The sequence below is a fragment of the Bombina bombina genome, chromosome 1 (assembly GCF_027579735.1).
Source record: "Bombina bombina isolate aBomBom1 chromosome 1, aBomBom1.pri, whole genome shotgun sequence".
In the NCBI taxonomy this organism is placed as follows: Eukaryota; Metazoa; Chordata; class Amphibia; order Anura; family Bombinatoridae; genus Bombina; species Bombina bombina.
The window spans coordinates 687,253,884-687,271,207 of NC_069499.1; positions in this window are offsets into that span (position 1 = coordinate 687,253,884).

The window sequence follows — 17,324 nt, forward strand, 5'->3', positions numbered from 1 at the left end:
CAAGACTGAGATAATGCTAGAAGACTGACAAGATCCCCATGTGGGGAGGGTAAGCTATGTTCTGAGACTTAGTATACAGGGAGTGCAGAATTATTAGGCAAGTTGTATTTTTGAGGATTAATTTTATTATTGAACAACAACCATGTTCTCAATAAACCCAAAAAACTCATTAATATCAAAGCTGAATAGTTTTGGAAGTAGTTTTTAGTTTGTTTTTAGTTATAGCTATTTTAGGGGGATATATGTGTGTGCAGGTGACTATTACTGTGCATAATTATTAGGCAACTTAAAAAAAAATATATACCCATTTCAATTATTTATTTCTTTCATATTAGCAAGAGTCCATGAGCTAGTGACGTATGGGATATACATTCCTACCAGGAGGGGCAAAGTTTCCCAAACCTCAAAATGCCTATAAATACACCCCTCACCACACCCACAATTCAGTTTTTACAAACTTTGCCTCCGATGGAGGTGGTGAAGTAAGTTTGTGCTAGATTCTACGTTGATATGCGCTCCGCAGCAAGTTGGAGCCCGGTTTTCCTCTCAGCGTGCAGTGAATGTCAGAGGGATGTGAGGAGAGTATTGCCTATTTGAATGCAGTGATCTCCTTCTACGGGGTCTATTTAATAGGTTCTCTGTTATCGGTCGTAGAGATTCATCTCTTACCTCCCTTTTCAGATCGACGATATACTCTTATATATACCATTACCTCTGCTGATTCTCGTTTCAGTACTGGTTTGGCTTTCTACAAACATGTAGATGAGTGTCCTGGGGTAAGTAAATCTTATTTTCTGTGACACTCTAAGCTATGGTTGGGCACTTTGTTTATAAAGTTCTAAATATATGTATTCAAACATTTATTTGCCTTGACTCAGAATGTTCAACTTTCCTTATTTTCAGACAGTCAGTTTCATATTTGGGATAATGCATTTGATTTAATCATTTTTTCTTACCTTCAAAAATTTGACTCTTCCCTGTGGGCTGTTAGGCTCGCGGGGGCTGAAAATGCTTCATTTTATTGCGTCATTCTTGGCGCGGACTTTTTTGGCGCAAAAAATTCTTTTCCGTTTCCGGCGTCATACGTGTCGCCGGAAGTTGCGTCATTTTTTGACGTTATTTTGCGCCAAAAATGTCGGCGTTCCGGATGTGGCGTCATTTTGGCGCCAAAAAGCATTTAGGCGCCAAATAATGTGGGCGTCCTATTGGCGCGAAAAATATGGGTGTCGCTTTTGTCTCCACATTATTTAAGTCTCATTTTTCATTGCTTCTGGTTGCTAGAAGCTTGTTCTTTGGCATTTTTTCCCATTCCTGAAACTGTCATTTAAGGAATTTGATCAATTTTGCTTTATATATATGTTGTTTTTTCTCTTACATATTGCAAGATGTCTCACGTTGCATCTGAGTCAGAAGATACTACAGGAAAATCGCTGTCTAGTGCTGGATCTACCAAAGCTAAGTGTATCTGCTGTAAACTTTTGGTAGCTATTCCTCCAGCTGTTGTTTGTATTGATTGTCATGACAAACTTGTTAAAGCAGATAATATTTCCTTTAGTAAAGTACCATTGCCTGTTGCAGTTCCTTCAACATCTAAGGTGCAGAATGTTCCTGATAATATAAGAGATTTTGTTTCTGAATCCATAAAGAAGGCTATGTCTGTTATTTCTCCTTCTAGTAAACGTAAAAAATCTTTTAAAACTTCTCTCCCTACAGATGAATTTTTAAATGAACATCATCATTCTGATTCTGATGACTCTTCTGGTTCAGAGGATTCTGTCTCAGAGGTTGATGCTGATAAATCTTCATATTTATTTAAAATGGAATTTATTCGTTCTTTACTTAAAGAAGTACTAATTGCTTTAGAAATAGAGGATTCTGGTCCTCTTGATACTAATTCTAAACGTTTGGATAAGGTATTTAAAGCTCCTGTGGTTATTCCAGAAGTTTTTCCTGTTCCTAATGCTATTTCTGCAGTAATTTCCAAAGAATGGGATAAATTGGGTAATTCATTTACTCCTTCTAAACGTTTTAAGCAATTATATCCTGTGCCGTCTGACAGATTAGAATTTTGGGACAAAATCCCTAAAGTTGATGGGGCTATTTCTACCCTTGCTAAACGTACTACTATTCCTACGTCAGATGGTACTTCGTTTAAGGATCCTTTAGATAGGAAAATTGAATCCTTTCTAAGAAAAGCTTATCTGTGTTCAGGTAATCTTCTTAGACCTGCTATATCTTTGGCTGATGTTGCTGCAGCTTCAACTTTCTGGTTGGAAACTTTAGCGCAACAAGTAACACATCATGATTCTCATGATATTATTATTCTTCTACAGCATGCTAATAATTTTATCTGTGATGCCATTTTTGATATTATCAGAGTTGATGTCAGGTTTATGTCTCTAGCTATTTTAGCTAGAAGAGCTTTATGGCTTAAAACTTGGAATGCTGATATGGCTTCGAAATCAACTTTACTTTCCATTTCTTTCCAGGGTAACAAATTATTTGATTCTCAGTTGGATTCCATTATTTCAACTGTTACTGGTGGGAAAGGAACTTTTTTACCACAGGATAAAAAATCTAAAGGTAAAAGCAGGGCTAATAATCGTTTTCGTTCCTTTCGTTTCAACAAAGAACAAAAGCCTGATCCTTCATCCTCAGGAGCAGTTTCAGTTTGGAAACCATCTCCAGTCTGGAATAAATCCAAGCCAGCTAGAAAGGCAAAGCCTGCTTCTAAGTCCACATGAAGGTGCGGCCCTCATTCCAGCTCAGCTGGTAGGGGGCAGGTTACGTTTTTTCAAGGAAATTTGGATCAATTCTGTTCACAATCTTTGGATTCAGAGCATTGTTTCAGAAGGGTACAGAATTGGTTTCAAGATGAGACCTCCTGCAAAGAGATTTTTTCTTTCCCGTGTCCCAGTAAATCCAGTAAAAGCTCAAGCATTTCTGAAATGTGTTTCAGATCTAGAGTTGACTGGAGTAATTATGCCAGTTCCAGTTCCGGAACAGGGAATGGGGTTTTATTCAAATCTCTTCATTGTACCAAAGAAGGAGAATTCCTTCAGACCAGTTCTGGATCTAAAAATATTGAATCGTTATGTAAGAATACCAACGTTCAAGATGGTAACTGTAAGGACTATCTTGCCTTTTTTTCAGCAAGGGAATTATATGTCCACAATAGATTTACAGGATGCATATCTGCATATTCCGATTCATCCAGATCATTATCAGTTCCTGAGATTCTCTTTTCTGGACAAGCATTACCAGTTTGTGGCTCTGCCGTTTGGCCTAGCTACAGCTCCAAGAATTTTTACAAAGGTTCTCGGTGCCCTTCTGTCTGTAATCAGAGAACAGGGTATTGTGGTATTTCCTTATTTGGACGATATCTTGGTACTTGCTCAGTCTTTACATTTAGCAGAATCTCATACGAATCGACTTGTGTTGTTTCTTCAAGATCATGGTTGGAGGATCAATTTACCAAAAAGTTCTTTGATTCCTCAGACAAGGGTAACCTTTCTGGGTTTCCAGATGGATTCAGTGTCCATGACTCTGTCTTTAACAGACAAGAGACGTCTAAAATTGATTGCAGCTTGTCGAAACCTTCAGTCACAATCATTCCCTTCGGTAGCCTTATGCATGGAAATTCTAGGTCTTATGACTGCTGCATCGGACGCGATCCCCTTTGCTCGTTTTCACATGCAACCTCTTCAGCTCTGTATGCTGAAGCAATGGTGCAAGGATTACACGAAGATATCTCAATTAATATCTTTAAAACCGATTGTTCGACACTCTCTAACATGGTGGACAGATCACCATCGTTTAATTCAGGGGGCTTCTTTTGTGCTTCCGACCTGGACTGTAATTTCAACAGATGCAAGTCTCACAGGTTGGGGAGCTGTGTGGGGATCTCTGACGGCACAAGGAGTTTGGGAATCTCAGGAGGTGAGATTACCGATCAATATTTTGGAACTCCGTGCAATTTTCAGAGCTCTTCAGTTTTGGCCTCTTCTGAAGAGAGAATCGTTCATTTGTTTTCAGACAGACAATGTCACAACTGTGGCATACATCAATCATCAAGGAGGGACTCACAGTCCTCTGGCTATGAAAGAAGTATCTCGAATTTTGGTTTGGGCGGAATCCAGCTCCTGTCTAATCTCTGTGGTTCATATCCCAGGTATAGACAATTGGGAAGCGGATTATCTCAGTCGCCAAACGTTGCATCCGGGCGAATGGTCTCTTCACCCAGAGGTATTTCTTCAGATTGTTCAAATGTGGGAACTTCCAGAAATAGATCTGATGGCGTCCCATCTAAACAAGAAACTTCCCAGGTATCTGTCCAGATCCCGGGATCCTCAGGCGGAGGCAGTGGATGCATTATCACTTCCTTGGAAGTATCATCCTGCCTATATCTTTCCGCCTCTAGTTCTTCTTCCAAGAGTAATCTCCAAGATTCTGAAGGAATGCTCGTTTGTTCTGCTGGTAGCTCCGGCATGGCCTCACAGGTTTTGGTATGCGGATCTTGTCCGGATGGCCTCTTGCCAACCGTGGACTCTTCCGTTAAGACCAGACCTTCTGTCACAAGGTCCTTTTTTCCATCAGGATCTGAAATCCTTAAATTTAAAGGTATGGAGATTGAACGCTTGATTCTTGGTCAAAGAGGTTTCTCTGACTCTGTGATTAATACTATGTTACAGGCTCGTAAATCTGTATCTCGAGAGATATATTATAGAGTCTGGAAGACTTATATTTCTTGGTGTCTTTCTCATCATTTTTCTTGGCATTCTTTTAGAATACCGAGAATTTTACAGTTTCTTCAGGATGGTTTAGATAAGGGTTTGTCCGCAAGTTCTTTGAAAGGACAAATCTCTGCTCTTTCTGTTCTTTTTCACAGAAAGATTGCTATTCTTCCTGATATTCATTGTTTTGTACAAGCTTTGGTTCGTATAAAACCTGTTATTAAGTCAATTTCTCCTCCTTGGAGTTTGAATTTGGTTCTGGGAGCTCTTCAAGCTCCTCCGTTTGAACCTATGCATTCATTGGACATTAAATTACTTTCTTGGAAAGTTTTGTTCCTTTTGGCCATCTCTTCTGCCAGAAGAGTTTCTGAATTATCTGCTCTTTCTTGTGAGTCTCCTTTTCTGATTTTTCATCAGGATAAGGCGGTGTTGCGAACTTCTTTTGAATTTTTACCTAAAGTTGTGAATTCCAACAACATTAGTAGAGAAATTGTGGTTCCTTCATTATGTCCTAATCCTAAGAATTCTAAGGAGAAATCGTTGCATTCTTTGGATGTTGTTAGAGCTTTTAAATATTATGTTGAAGCTACGAAATCTTTCCGTAAGACTTCTAGTTTATTTGTTATCTTTTCCGGTTCTAGAAAAGGCCAGAAAGCTTCTGCCATTTCTTTGGCATCTTGGTTGAAATCTTTAATTCATCTTGCCTATGTTGAGTCGGGTAAAACTCCGCCTCAAAGAATTACAGCTCATTCTACTAGGTCAGTTTCTACTTCCTGGGCGTTTAGGAATGAAGCTTCGGTTGACCAGATTTGCAAAGCAGCAACTTGGTCCTCTTTGCATACTTTTACTAAATTCTACCATTTTGATGTATTTTCTTCTTCTGAAGCAGTTTTTGGTAGAAAAGTACTTCAGGCAGCGGTTTCAGTTTGAATCTTCTGCTTATGTTTTTCGTTAAACTTTATTTTTGGGTGTGGATTATTTTCAGCAGGAATTGGCTGTCTTTATTTTATCCCTCCCTCTCTAGTGACTCTTGTGTGGAAAGATCCACATCTTGGGTAGTCATTATCCCATACGTCACTAGCTCATGGACTCTTGCTAATTACATGAAAGAAAACATAATTTATGTAAGAACTTACCTGATAAATTCATTTCTTTCATATTAGCAAGAGTCCATGAGGCCCGCCCTTTTTTTGTGGTGGTTATGATTTTTGTATAAAGCACAATTATTCCAATTCCTTATTTTATATGCTTTCGCACTTTTTTATCACCCCACTTCTTGGCTATTCGTTAAACTGAATTGTGGGTGTGGTGAGGGGTGTATTTATAGGCATTTTGAGGTTTGGGAAACTTTGCCCCTCCTGGTAGGAATGTATATCCCATACGTCACTAGCTCATGGACTCTTGCTAATATGAAAGAAATGAATTTATCAGGTAAGTTCTTACATAAATTATGTTTTTTACCAGTGAAACCAATATAACATCTCAACATTCACAAATATACATTTCTGACATTCAAAAACAAAACAAAAACAAATCAGTGACCAATATAGCCACCTTTCTTTGCAAGGACACTTAAAAGCCTGCCATCCATGGATTCTGTCAGTGTTTTGATCTGTTCACCATCAACATTGCGTGCAGCAGCAACCACAGCCTCCCAGACACTGTTCAGAGAGGTGTACTGTTTTCCCTCCTTGTAAATCTCACATTTGATGATGGACCACAGGTTCTCAATGGGGTTCAGATCAGGTGAACAAGGAGGCCATGTCATTAGATTTTCTTCTTTTATACCCTTTCTTGCCAGCCACGCTGTGGAGTACTTGGACGCGTGTGATGGTGCATTGTCCTGCATGAAAATCATGTTTTTCTTGAAGGATGCAGACTTCTTCCTGTACCACTGCTTGAAGAAGGTGTCTTCCAGAAACTGGCAGTAGGACTGGGAGTTGAGCTTGACTCCATCCTCAACCCGAAAAGGCCCCACAAGCTCATCTTTGATGATACCAGCCCAAACCAGTACTCCACCTCCACCTTGCTGGCGTCTGAGTCGGACTGGAGCTCTCTGCCCTTTACCAATCCAGCCACGGGCCCATCCATCTGGCCCATCAAGACTCACTCTCATTTCATCAGTCCATAAAACCTTAGAAAAATCAGTCTTGAGATATTTCTTGGCCCAGTCTTGACGTTTCAGCTTGTGTGTCTTATTCAGTGGTGGTCGTCTTTCAGCCTTTCTTACCTTGGCCATGTCTCTGAGTATTGCACACCTTGTTTTTTTGAGCACTCCAGTGATGTTGCAGCTCTGAAATATGGCCAAACTGGTGGCAAGTGGCATCTTGGCAGCTGCACGCTTGACTTTTCTCAGTTCATGGGCAGTTATTTTGCGCCTTGGTTTTTCCACACGCTTCTTGCGACCCTGTTGACTATTTTGAATGAAACGCTTGATTGTTCGATGATCACGCTTCAGAAGCTTTGCAATTTTAAGAGTGCTGCATCCCTCTGCAAGATATCTCACTATTTTTGACTTTTCTGAGCCTGTCAAGTCCTTCTTTTGACCCATTTTGCCAAAGGAAAGGAAGTTGCCTAATAATTATGCACACCTGATATAGGGTGTTGATGTCATTAGACCACACCCCTTCTCATTACAGAGATGCACATCACCTAATATGCTTAATTGGTAGTAGGCTTTCGAGCCTATACAGCTTGGAGTAAGACAACATGCATAAAGAGGATGATGTGGTCAAAATACTCATTTGCCTAATAATTCTGCACTCCCTGTAGAATTGAATGCTTACATGACAGGGCTAAATAGGCTGGTTGACACTAATGCAGGGCAATCGATTATTTATTTAAGAAATACTCGTTGGAGACACCTTTTTAAGCACTTTGGAGTGTTTTACTGGGGTTATTATCCACATGGCATAAATTTAGTCACTTAGAAGTGATTTCTCTTGTAAGGTGTATTCAGTCCACGGATCATCCATTACTTGTGGGATATTCTCCTTCCCAACAGGAAGCTGCAAGAGGATCACCCACAGCAGAGCTGTCTATATTGCTCCTCCCCTAACTGCCACCCCCAGTCATTCTCTTGCAGCTCTCGACAAGCATGGAAGCAGTTAGAGAGATGTGGTGTAATTTAGTTGTTTTTACTTCAATTCAAAAGTTTGTTATTTTTAAATGGTACCGGAGTTGTACTATTTTTGTCTCAGGCAGAAAATAGAAGAAGAGTCTGCCTGTGGTCTCTAATGATCTTAGCAGGTTGTAACTAAGATCCATTGCTGTTCTCACACATAACTGAAGAGAGAGGTAACTTGGGGAATGGCGTACAGGGTATCCTGCTATGAGGTATGTGCAGTCTAAATTTCTCCAACATTGGTGTGTCCGGTCCACGGCGTCATCCATAACTTGTGGGAATATTCTCCTCCCCAACAGGAAATGGCAAAGAGCACAGCAAAAGCTGTCCATACAGTCCCTCCCAGGCTCCGCCCCCCCCCCCAGTCATTCTCTTTGCCGCTGAACAAGCAGCATCTCCACGGAGATGGTGAAGAGTATGTGGTGTTTAGTTGTAGTTTTTTATTCTACTATCAAGAGTTTGTTATTTTAAAATAGTGCTGGTATGTACTATTAACTCTGAAACAGAAAAAGATGAAGAGTTCTGTTTGTGAGAGGAGTATGATTTTAGCAGCAGTAAATAAAATCGTTTGCTGTTCCCACACAGGACTGTTGAGATGAGATAACTTCAGTTGGGGGGAGCAGTTGGCAGACTTTTCTGCTTAAGGTATGACTAGCCATATTTCTAACAAGACTGTGTAATGCTGGAAGGCTGTCATTTTTCCCCTCATGGGGATCGGTAAGCCATTTTCTTAGTCTCAAATAGAATAAAGGGCTTAATATGGGCTATAAAACTGGTAGACACTTTTATGGGCTAGATCGATTGCTTTATTTAGGCATTTTATACAGTTTGATGTTGAAATTCACACTTTATAACTTTGGGGAACGTTTTTTTACATGAGGCACTGGTTTAGACACCTTCCCAGTCAGGAAGGGCCTTCTCTGTAGTAGGCAGAGCCTCATTTTCGCGCCATTACTGCGCAGTTACTTTTGAGAGCAGTACATGCAGCTGCATGTGTGTGGGTCTGGAATTAGTTGAAAGAGTTCCTAGAAGGCTTCATTTGGTATCGTATACTCCCCTGGGTTTGGTGAAGTCGCAGCAAAGGCTGGGGCTGGGACTGTAAGGGGTTTAAAACTGTAAACGGCTCCGGTTTCCACATTTTAAGGGTTAACAGCCTGAAATTTGGGGTGCAATGCTTTGAATGCTTTAAGACACTGTGGTGAAAATTTGGTTAAAATTGAACAATTCCTTCATAGTTTTTCACATATTCAGTAATAAAGTGTGCCCTGTTTAAAATTTAAAGAGACAGTAACGGTTTTGTTTTAAAACGGTTTTTGTACTTTATTGACAAGTTTAAGCCTGTTTAACATGTCTGTGCCTTCAGATAGACTATGTTCTGTATGTATGGAAGCCAATGTGTCTCCCCCTTCAAATATGTGTGATAATTGTGCCATAGCGTCCAAACAAAGTAAGGACAGTACTGTCACAGATAGTAAAGTTGCCCAAGATGATTCATCAGATGAAGGGAGTAGACATAGTTCTACATCATCTCCTTCTGTGTCTACACCAGTTTTGCCCACGCTGGAGACCCCTAGTACTTCTAGCGCGCCAATGCTTGTTACTATGCAACAATTGACGGCAGTAATGGATAACTCCATAGCAAATATTTTATCCAAAATGCCTGCATTTCAGAGAAAGCGCGATTGCTCTGTTTTAAACACTGTAGAGCAGGAGGGCGCTGATGATAATTGCTCTGTCATACCCTCACACCAATCTGAAGTGGCCATAAGGGAGGTTTTGTCAGATGGGGAAATTTCTGATTCAGGTAGAATTTCTCAACAGGCAGAACCTGATGTTGTGACATTTAAATTAGAGCATCTCCGCGCACTACTTAAGGAGGTGCTATCTACCCTGGATGATTGTGACAACCTGGTCATTCCAGAAAAATTGTGCAAGATGGACAAGTTCCTAGAGGTCCCGGTGCACCCGACGCTTTTCCAATACCCAAGCGGGTGGCGGACATAGTGAATAAGGAGTGGGAGAAGCCCGGTATACCTTTTGTCCCTCCTCCTATATTTAAGAAATTATTTCCTATGGTCGACCGCAGAAAGGACTTATGGCAAACAGTCCCTAAGGTCGAGGGGGCGGTTTCTACACTAGCCAAACACACGACCATTCCTATTGAGGACAATTGTGCTTTCAAAGATCCTATGGATAAAAAATTGGAGGGTTTGCTTAAAAAGATTTTTGTACAGCAAGGTTACCTCCTTCAACCTATTTCGTGTATTATTCCTGTCACTACAGCAGCGTGGTTCTGGTTCGAAGAACTAGAAAAATCGCTCAGTAGAGAGACTCCGTATGAGGAGGTTATGGACAGAATTCACGCACTTAAGTTAGCTAATTCCTTTATTTTAGATGCCGCTTTGCAGTTAGCTAGATTAGCGGCGAAAAATTCAGGGTTTGTAATTGTGGCGCGCAGAGCGCTCTGGCTAAAGTCTTGGTCAGCGGATGTATCTTCCAAGACAAAATTGCTTAATATCCCTTTCAAAGGTAAGACCCTCTTTGGGCCAGAATTGAAAGAGATTATTTCAGACATCACTGGGGGTAAGGGCCATGCCCTCCCACAAGATAGGCCTTTTAAGGCTAAGAATAAGTCCAATTTTCGTTCCTTTCGCAATTTCAGGAACGGACCGCCTCCAACTCTGCAGCCTCTAGACAAGAGGGTAATGCTTCCCAGACCAAACCAGCTTGGAAACCGATGCAAGGCTGGAACAAGGGTAAACAGGCCAAGAAACCTGCTGCTGCTATCAAAACAGCATGAAGGGGTAGCCCCCGATCCGGGACCGGATCTAGTAGGGGGCAGACTTTCTCTCTTTGCTCAGGCTTGGGCAAGAGATGTTCAGGATCCCTGGGCACTAGAAATAGTCTCTCAGGGTTATCTTCTAGAATTCAAGGAACTACCCCCAAGGGGAAGGTTCCACATCTCTCGTTTATCTTCAAACCAAATAAAGAGACAGGCATTCTTACATTGTGTAGAGGACCTGTTAAAAATGGGAGTGATACACCCAGTTCCAACTGTGGAACAAGGACTGGGGTTTTACTCAAATCTGTTTGTAGTTCCCAAAAAGAGGGAACCTTCAGACCAATTCTGGATTTAAAGATTCTAAACAAGATTTTACCTACAATCCAGGAGGGTCAATTCATGACTACCGTGGATCTAAAGGATGCGTATCTACATATTCCTATCCACAAAGATCATCATCAGTTCCTAAGGTTTGCCTTTCTGGACAAACATTACCAGTTTGTTGCTCTCCCATTCGGGTTAGCCACTGCTCCAAGAATTTTCACAAAGGTGCTCGGGTCCCTTCTAGCGGTTCTAAGACCAAGGGGTATTGCAGTGGCACCTTACTTGGACGTAATTCTGATACAAGCGTCGTCTCTTTCAAAGGCAAAGGCTCACACAGACATCGTTCTGGCCTTTCTCAGATCTCACGGGTGGAAGGTGAACATAGAAAAGAGTTCCCTGTCTCCGTCGACAAGAGTTCCTTTCTTGGGGACAATAATAGATTCTTCAGAAATGAAGATTTTCCTGACAGATGTCAGAAAGTCAAAGCTTCTAAACGCTTGTTAAGTTCTTCACTCTGTTCTACGGCCTTCCATAGCTCAGTGCATGGAAGTAGTAGGGTTGATGGTTGCAGCAATGGACATAGTTCCTTTTGCGCAAATTCATCTAAGACCATTACAACTGTGCATGCTCAAACAGTGGAATGGGGACTATACAGACTTGTCTCCAGTGATTCAAGTAGATCAGAAGACCAGAGACTCACTCCGTTGGTGGCTGACCCAGGATCACCTGTCCCAGGGAATGAGCTTCCGCAGACCAGAGTGGGTCATCGTCACGACCGACGCCAGTCTATTAGGCTGGGGCGCGGTCTGGGATTCCCTGAAAGCTCAGGGTCTATGGTCTCGGGAAGAGTCTCTTCTCCCGATAAACATTCTGGAACTGAGAGCGATTTTCAATACTCTCAGGGCTTGGCCTCAACTAGCAAAGGCCAGATTCATAAGATTCCAATCAGACAACATGACGACTGTTGCTTACATCAGTCATCAGGGGGGAACAAGGAGTTCCCTGGCGATGAGAGAGGTGACCAAAATCATCAAATGGGCGGAGGATCACTCCTGCCACCTATCTGCGATCCACATCCCAGGAGTGGAAAACTGGGAGGCGGATTACCTGAGTCGTCAGACCTTCCATCCGGGGGAGTGGGAACTCCACCTGGAGGTATTTGCCCAATTGACCCGATTATGGGGCATTCCAGACATGGATCTGATGGCGTCTCGTCAGAACTTCAAGGTTCCTTGCTACGGGTCCAGATCCAGGGATCCCAAGGCGACTCTAGTGGATGCATTAGTGGCGCCTTGGGCCTTCAACCTAGCTTATTCGTTTCCACCGTTCCCTCTCATTCCCAGGCTGGTAGCCAGGATCAAACAGGAGAAGACCTCTGTGATTTTGATAGCTCCTGCGTGGCCACGCAGGACTTGGTATGCAGACCTGGTGAATATGTCATCGGCTCCACCATGGAAGCTACCTTTGAGACAGGATCTTCTAGTACAAGGTCCATTCGAACATCCAAATCTAGTTTCTCTCCAGCTGACGGCTTGGAAATTGAATGCTTGATTTTATCTAAGCGTGGGTTTTCGGATTCTGTGATAGATACTCTGGTACAAGCCAGAAAACCTATGACTAGAAAGATTTACCATAAAATATGGAAAAGATATATCTGTTGGTGTGAATCCAAGGGGTTCTCATGGAGTAGGATTAAAATTCCTAGGATCCTTTCCTTTCTCCAAGAAGGTTTGGATAAGGGATTGTCAGCGAGTTCTCTAAAAGGACAGATTTCTGCTTTATCTGTCTTGTTACACAAACGACTGGCAGCTGTGCCAGATGTTCAAGCTTTTGTTCAGGCTTTGGTCAGAATCAAGCCTGTTTACAGACCTTTGACTCCTCCCTGGAGTCTAAATTTAGTTCTTTCATAGAAATCAAGCTGTTATCTTGGAAAGTTCTGTTTTTGGTTGCTATTTCTTCTGCGAGAAGAGTTTCTGAATTATCTGCTCTGCAGTGTAATCCGCCCTATCTGGTGTTTCATTCAGATAAGGTTGTTTTGCGTACTAAACCTGGTTTCCTTCCAAAAGTTGTTTCCAACAAGAATATTAACCAGGAAATAGTTGTGCCTTCTTTGTGCCCGAATCCAGTTTCAAATAAGGAACGTTTGTTACATAATTTAGATGTAGTCCGTGCTTTAAAGTTCTATTTAGAAGCAACAAAGGATTTCAGACAAACGTCTTCTCTGTTTGTCGTTTATTCTGGCAAGAGGAGAGGTCAAAAAGCTACTGCTACCTCTCTTTCCTTTTGGCTGAAAAGCATCATCCGATTGGCTTACGAGACTGCCGGACGGCAGCCTCCCGAACGAATCACAGCTCACTCTACTAGGGCTGTGGCTTCCTCATGGGCCTTTAAGAACGAGGCTTCTGTTGATCAGATATGTAAGGCAGCGACTTGGTCTTCTCTGCACACTTTTGCCAAATTCTAAAAATTTGATACTTTTGCTTCTTCGGAGGCTATTTTTGGGAGAAAGGTTTTGCAAGCCGTGGTGCCTTCTGTTTAGGTAACCTGATTGGCTCCCTCCCTTCATCCGTGTCCTAAAGCTTTGGTATTGGTTCCCACAAGTTATGGATGACGCTGGGGACCGGACACACCAATGTTGGAGAAAACAGAATTTATGCTTACCTGATATTACTTTCTCCAACGGTGTGTCCGGTCCACGGCCCGCCCTGTTTTTTTAATCAGGTTTGATAAATTTCTTTCTTTAACTACAGTCACCACGGCACCCTATGGTTTCTCCTTTTTTTCTCCTGTCCGTCGGTCGAATGACTGGGGGGGGCGGAGCCTGAGAGGGACTGTATGGACAGCTTTTGCTGTGCTCTTTGCCATTTCCTGTTGGGGAGGAGAATATTCCCACAAGTTATGGATGACGCCGTGGACCGGACACACCGTTGGAGAAAGTAATTTATCAGGTAAGCATAAATTCTGTTTTTTCTAGAGAAATGTATATGCTAGAAAATGCTGTTGATACCGGATTTATTTAAGGTAAGCCTGATTACAGTGATTTAATAACCACTAGTATGCTTACTATTAGAGGTAACACTCTTATTATTTTTTCAAATTACTAAAATATAAAACATTTGCTGGGAGTGCTTAAACGTTTTTTATATGCTTTTTGGTGATAAACTTTATTGGGGCCCAGTTTTTTCCACATGGCTGGCTAAAATTTGCCTAGGGAAAGTTTTGTTAGGCCTCTCACTGTGTAGACAGGAAGTGGGAGGGGCCTAATTGCGCGCCTAAATGCGCATTAACTTTTGCAGACTGAGACATCCAGTTTTCCTGAAGGAGTTCCCTGAATGCTTAGGACCTCTCTGAAGGGTTTTGGTGCTTTCCAAAGTCGTTTGTATGGCAAGGTAGGGCCACAGCAGAGCTGTGGCAGTTTGGTGTGACTGATAAAAGACGTCTATTTCGTTTTTTTTAATCCGTTTTTGAAACTAAGGGATTAATCATCCATTTGCAAGTGGGTGCAATGCTCTGTTAGCCTATTATACACACTGTAAAAATTTTGTTTGATTTACTGCTTTTTTTCACTGTTTTGCCTTTTTTATTTTTCTTAAAGGCACAGTACCGTTTTTAACTTTCTGTAAAGTGTTTTCCAAGCTTGCTGGTGTCATTGCTAGTCTGTTTAAACATGTCTGACATAGAGGAAACTCCTTGTTCATTATGTTTAGAAGCCATGGTGGAACCCCCTCTTAGAATGTGTACCAAATGTACTGATTTCACTTTGTTATAATGACCATATTCTGTCTTTAGATTTATCACCAGAGGAATCTGACAAGGGGGAAGTTATGCCGACTAACTCGCCCCACGTGTCAGAGCCTTTGACTCCCGCTCAAGGCGCCAAGTACATCTAGCGCGCCTATGGCGTTTACTTTACAAGACATGGCGGCAGTCATGGATAATACACTGTCAGCGGTATTATCCAGACTACCTGGGTTACGAGGAAAGCGAGACAGCTCTGGGGTTAGAAGAAATACAGAGCACTCTGACGCTTTAGTAGCCATGTCTGATACCCCCTCACAATATGCAGAAGCTGAAGAAGGAGAGCTTCTTTCTGTGGGTGATGTTTCTAACTCAGGGAAGATGCTTCAACCTGATTCTGATATGGCAACATTTAAATTTAAGCTTGAACACCTCCGCGTGTTTCTCAGGGAGGTTTTAGCTACTCTGAATGACTGCAACACCATTGCAGTGCCAGAGAAATTGTGCAGATTAGATAAATACTATGCAGTGCCTGTTTACACTGATGTTTTTCCAATACCTAAAAGGTTTTCAGAAATTATTACTAAGGAAAGGGATAGACCAGGTGTACCGTTCTCTCCCCCTCCTATTTTTAAGAAATTGTTTCCAATAGATGCCGCCACATGGGACTTATGGCAAACGGTCCCTAAGGTGGAGGGAGCAGTTTCTACCCTAGCTAAGCGTACTACTATCCCCGTCGAGGACAGTTGTGCTTTCTTAGATCCAATGGATAAAAAGTTAGAGGGTTACCTTAAGAAAATGTTTATTCAACAAGGTTTTATTCTACAGCCTCTTGCATGCATTGCCCCAGTCACTGCTGCGGCGGCCTTCTGGTTTGAGTCTCTGGAAGAGGCTTTACAGGTAGAGCCCCCTTTGGACGATATACTTGAAAAGCTTAGAGCACTTAAGCTAGCCAATTCTTTTGTTTCTGATGCCATTGTTCATTTGACTAAACTAACGGCTAAGAATTCTGGTTTTGCTATTCAGGCGTGTAGGGCGCTATGGCTTAAATCATGGTCAGCTGACGTTACTTCAAAGTCTAAGCTTCTTAATATTCCCTTCAAGGGGCAGACCCTATTCGGGCCTGGTTTGAAGGAGATCATTTCTGATATCACGGGACGAAAAGGTCATGCCCTCCCTCAGGAGAGGTCTAATAATTCAAGGGCCAAACAGACTAATTTTCGTGCCTTTCGAAACTTTAAGTTGAGCGCGGCATCAACTTCATCTAATACAAAACAAGAAGGAACTTTTGCCCAGTCCAAGTTGGTCTGGAGACCTAACCAGGCTTGGAACAAAGGTAAGCAGGCCAAAAAGCCTGCTGCTGCCTCTAAGACAGCATGAAGGATTGGCCCCCGATCCGGTAACGGATCTAGTAGGGGGCAGACTTTCGCTCTTCACCCAGGCTTGGGCAAGAGATGTCCAGGATCCCTGGGCGTTGGAAATTGTATCCCAGGGATATCTTCTGGACTTCAAAGCTTCCCTTCCAAAAGGGAGATTTCACCTTTCACAATTATCTGCAAACCAGATAAAGAGAGAGGCATTCTTACATTGTGTTCAAGACCTCCTAGTTATGGGAGTGATCCATCAAGTTCCAAAGGAGGAACATGGACAAGGCTTCTATTCAAATCTGTTTGTGGTTCCCAAGAAAGAGGGAACCTTCAGACCAATCTTAGATCTCAAGATACTAAACAAATTTCTCAGGGTCCCATCTTCCAAGATGGAGACTATTCGTACCATCCTACCTATGATCCAGGAGGGTCAATACATGACTACAGTGGATTTAAAGGATGCTTATCTTCACATTCCGATACACAAAGATCATCATCGGTTTCTCAGGTTTGCCTTCCTGGACAGGCATTACCAGTTTGTAGCTCTTCCCTTTGGGTTAGCTACAGCTCCAAGAATCTTTACGAAGGTTCTGGGGTCACTTCTGGCAGTCCTAAGGCCGTGGGGCATAGCAGTGGCCCCTTATTTAGACGACATTCTGATACAGGCGTCAAATTTCCAAATTGCCAAGTCTCATACGGACATAGTTCTGGCATTTCTGAGGTCGCACGGGTGGAAAGTGAACGAAGAAAAGAGTTCTCTATCCCCTCTCACAAGAGTTTCCTTTCTGGGAACTCTGATAGATTCTGTAGAAATGAGGATTTACCTGACAGAGACCAGGTTATCAAAACTTCTAAATTCTTGCTGTGTTCTTTATTCTACTTCTCGCCCTTCGGTGGCTCAGTGTATGGAAGTAATCGGCTTAATGGTAGTGGCAATGGACATAGTGCCGTTTGCCCGCCTACATCTCAGACCGCTGCAACTCTGCATGCTCGCTCAGTGGAATGGGGATTACACAGATTTGTCCCCTCTGCTAAATCTGGATCAAGAGACCAGGGATTCTCTTCTCTGGTGGCTATCTCGGGTCCATCTGTCCAAAGGTATGACCTTTCGCAGGCCAGTTTGGACAATAGTAACGACAGATGCCAGCCTTCTAGGCTGGGGGGCAGTCTGGAACTCCCTGAAGGCTCAGGGATCGTGGACTCAGGAGGAGACCCTCCTTCCAATAAACATTCTGGAACTAAGAGCGATATTCAAT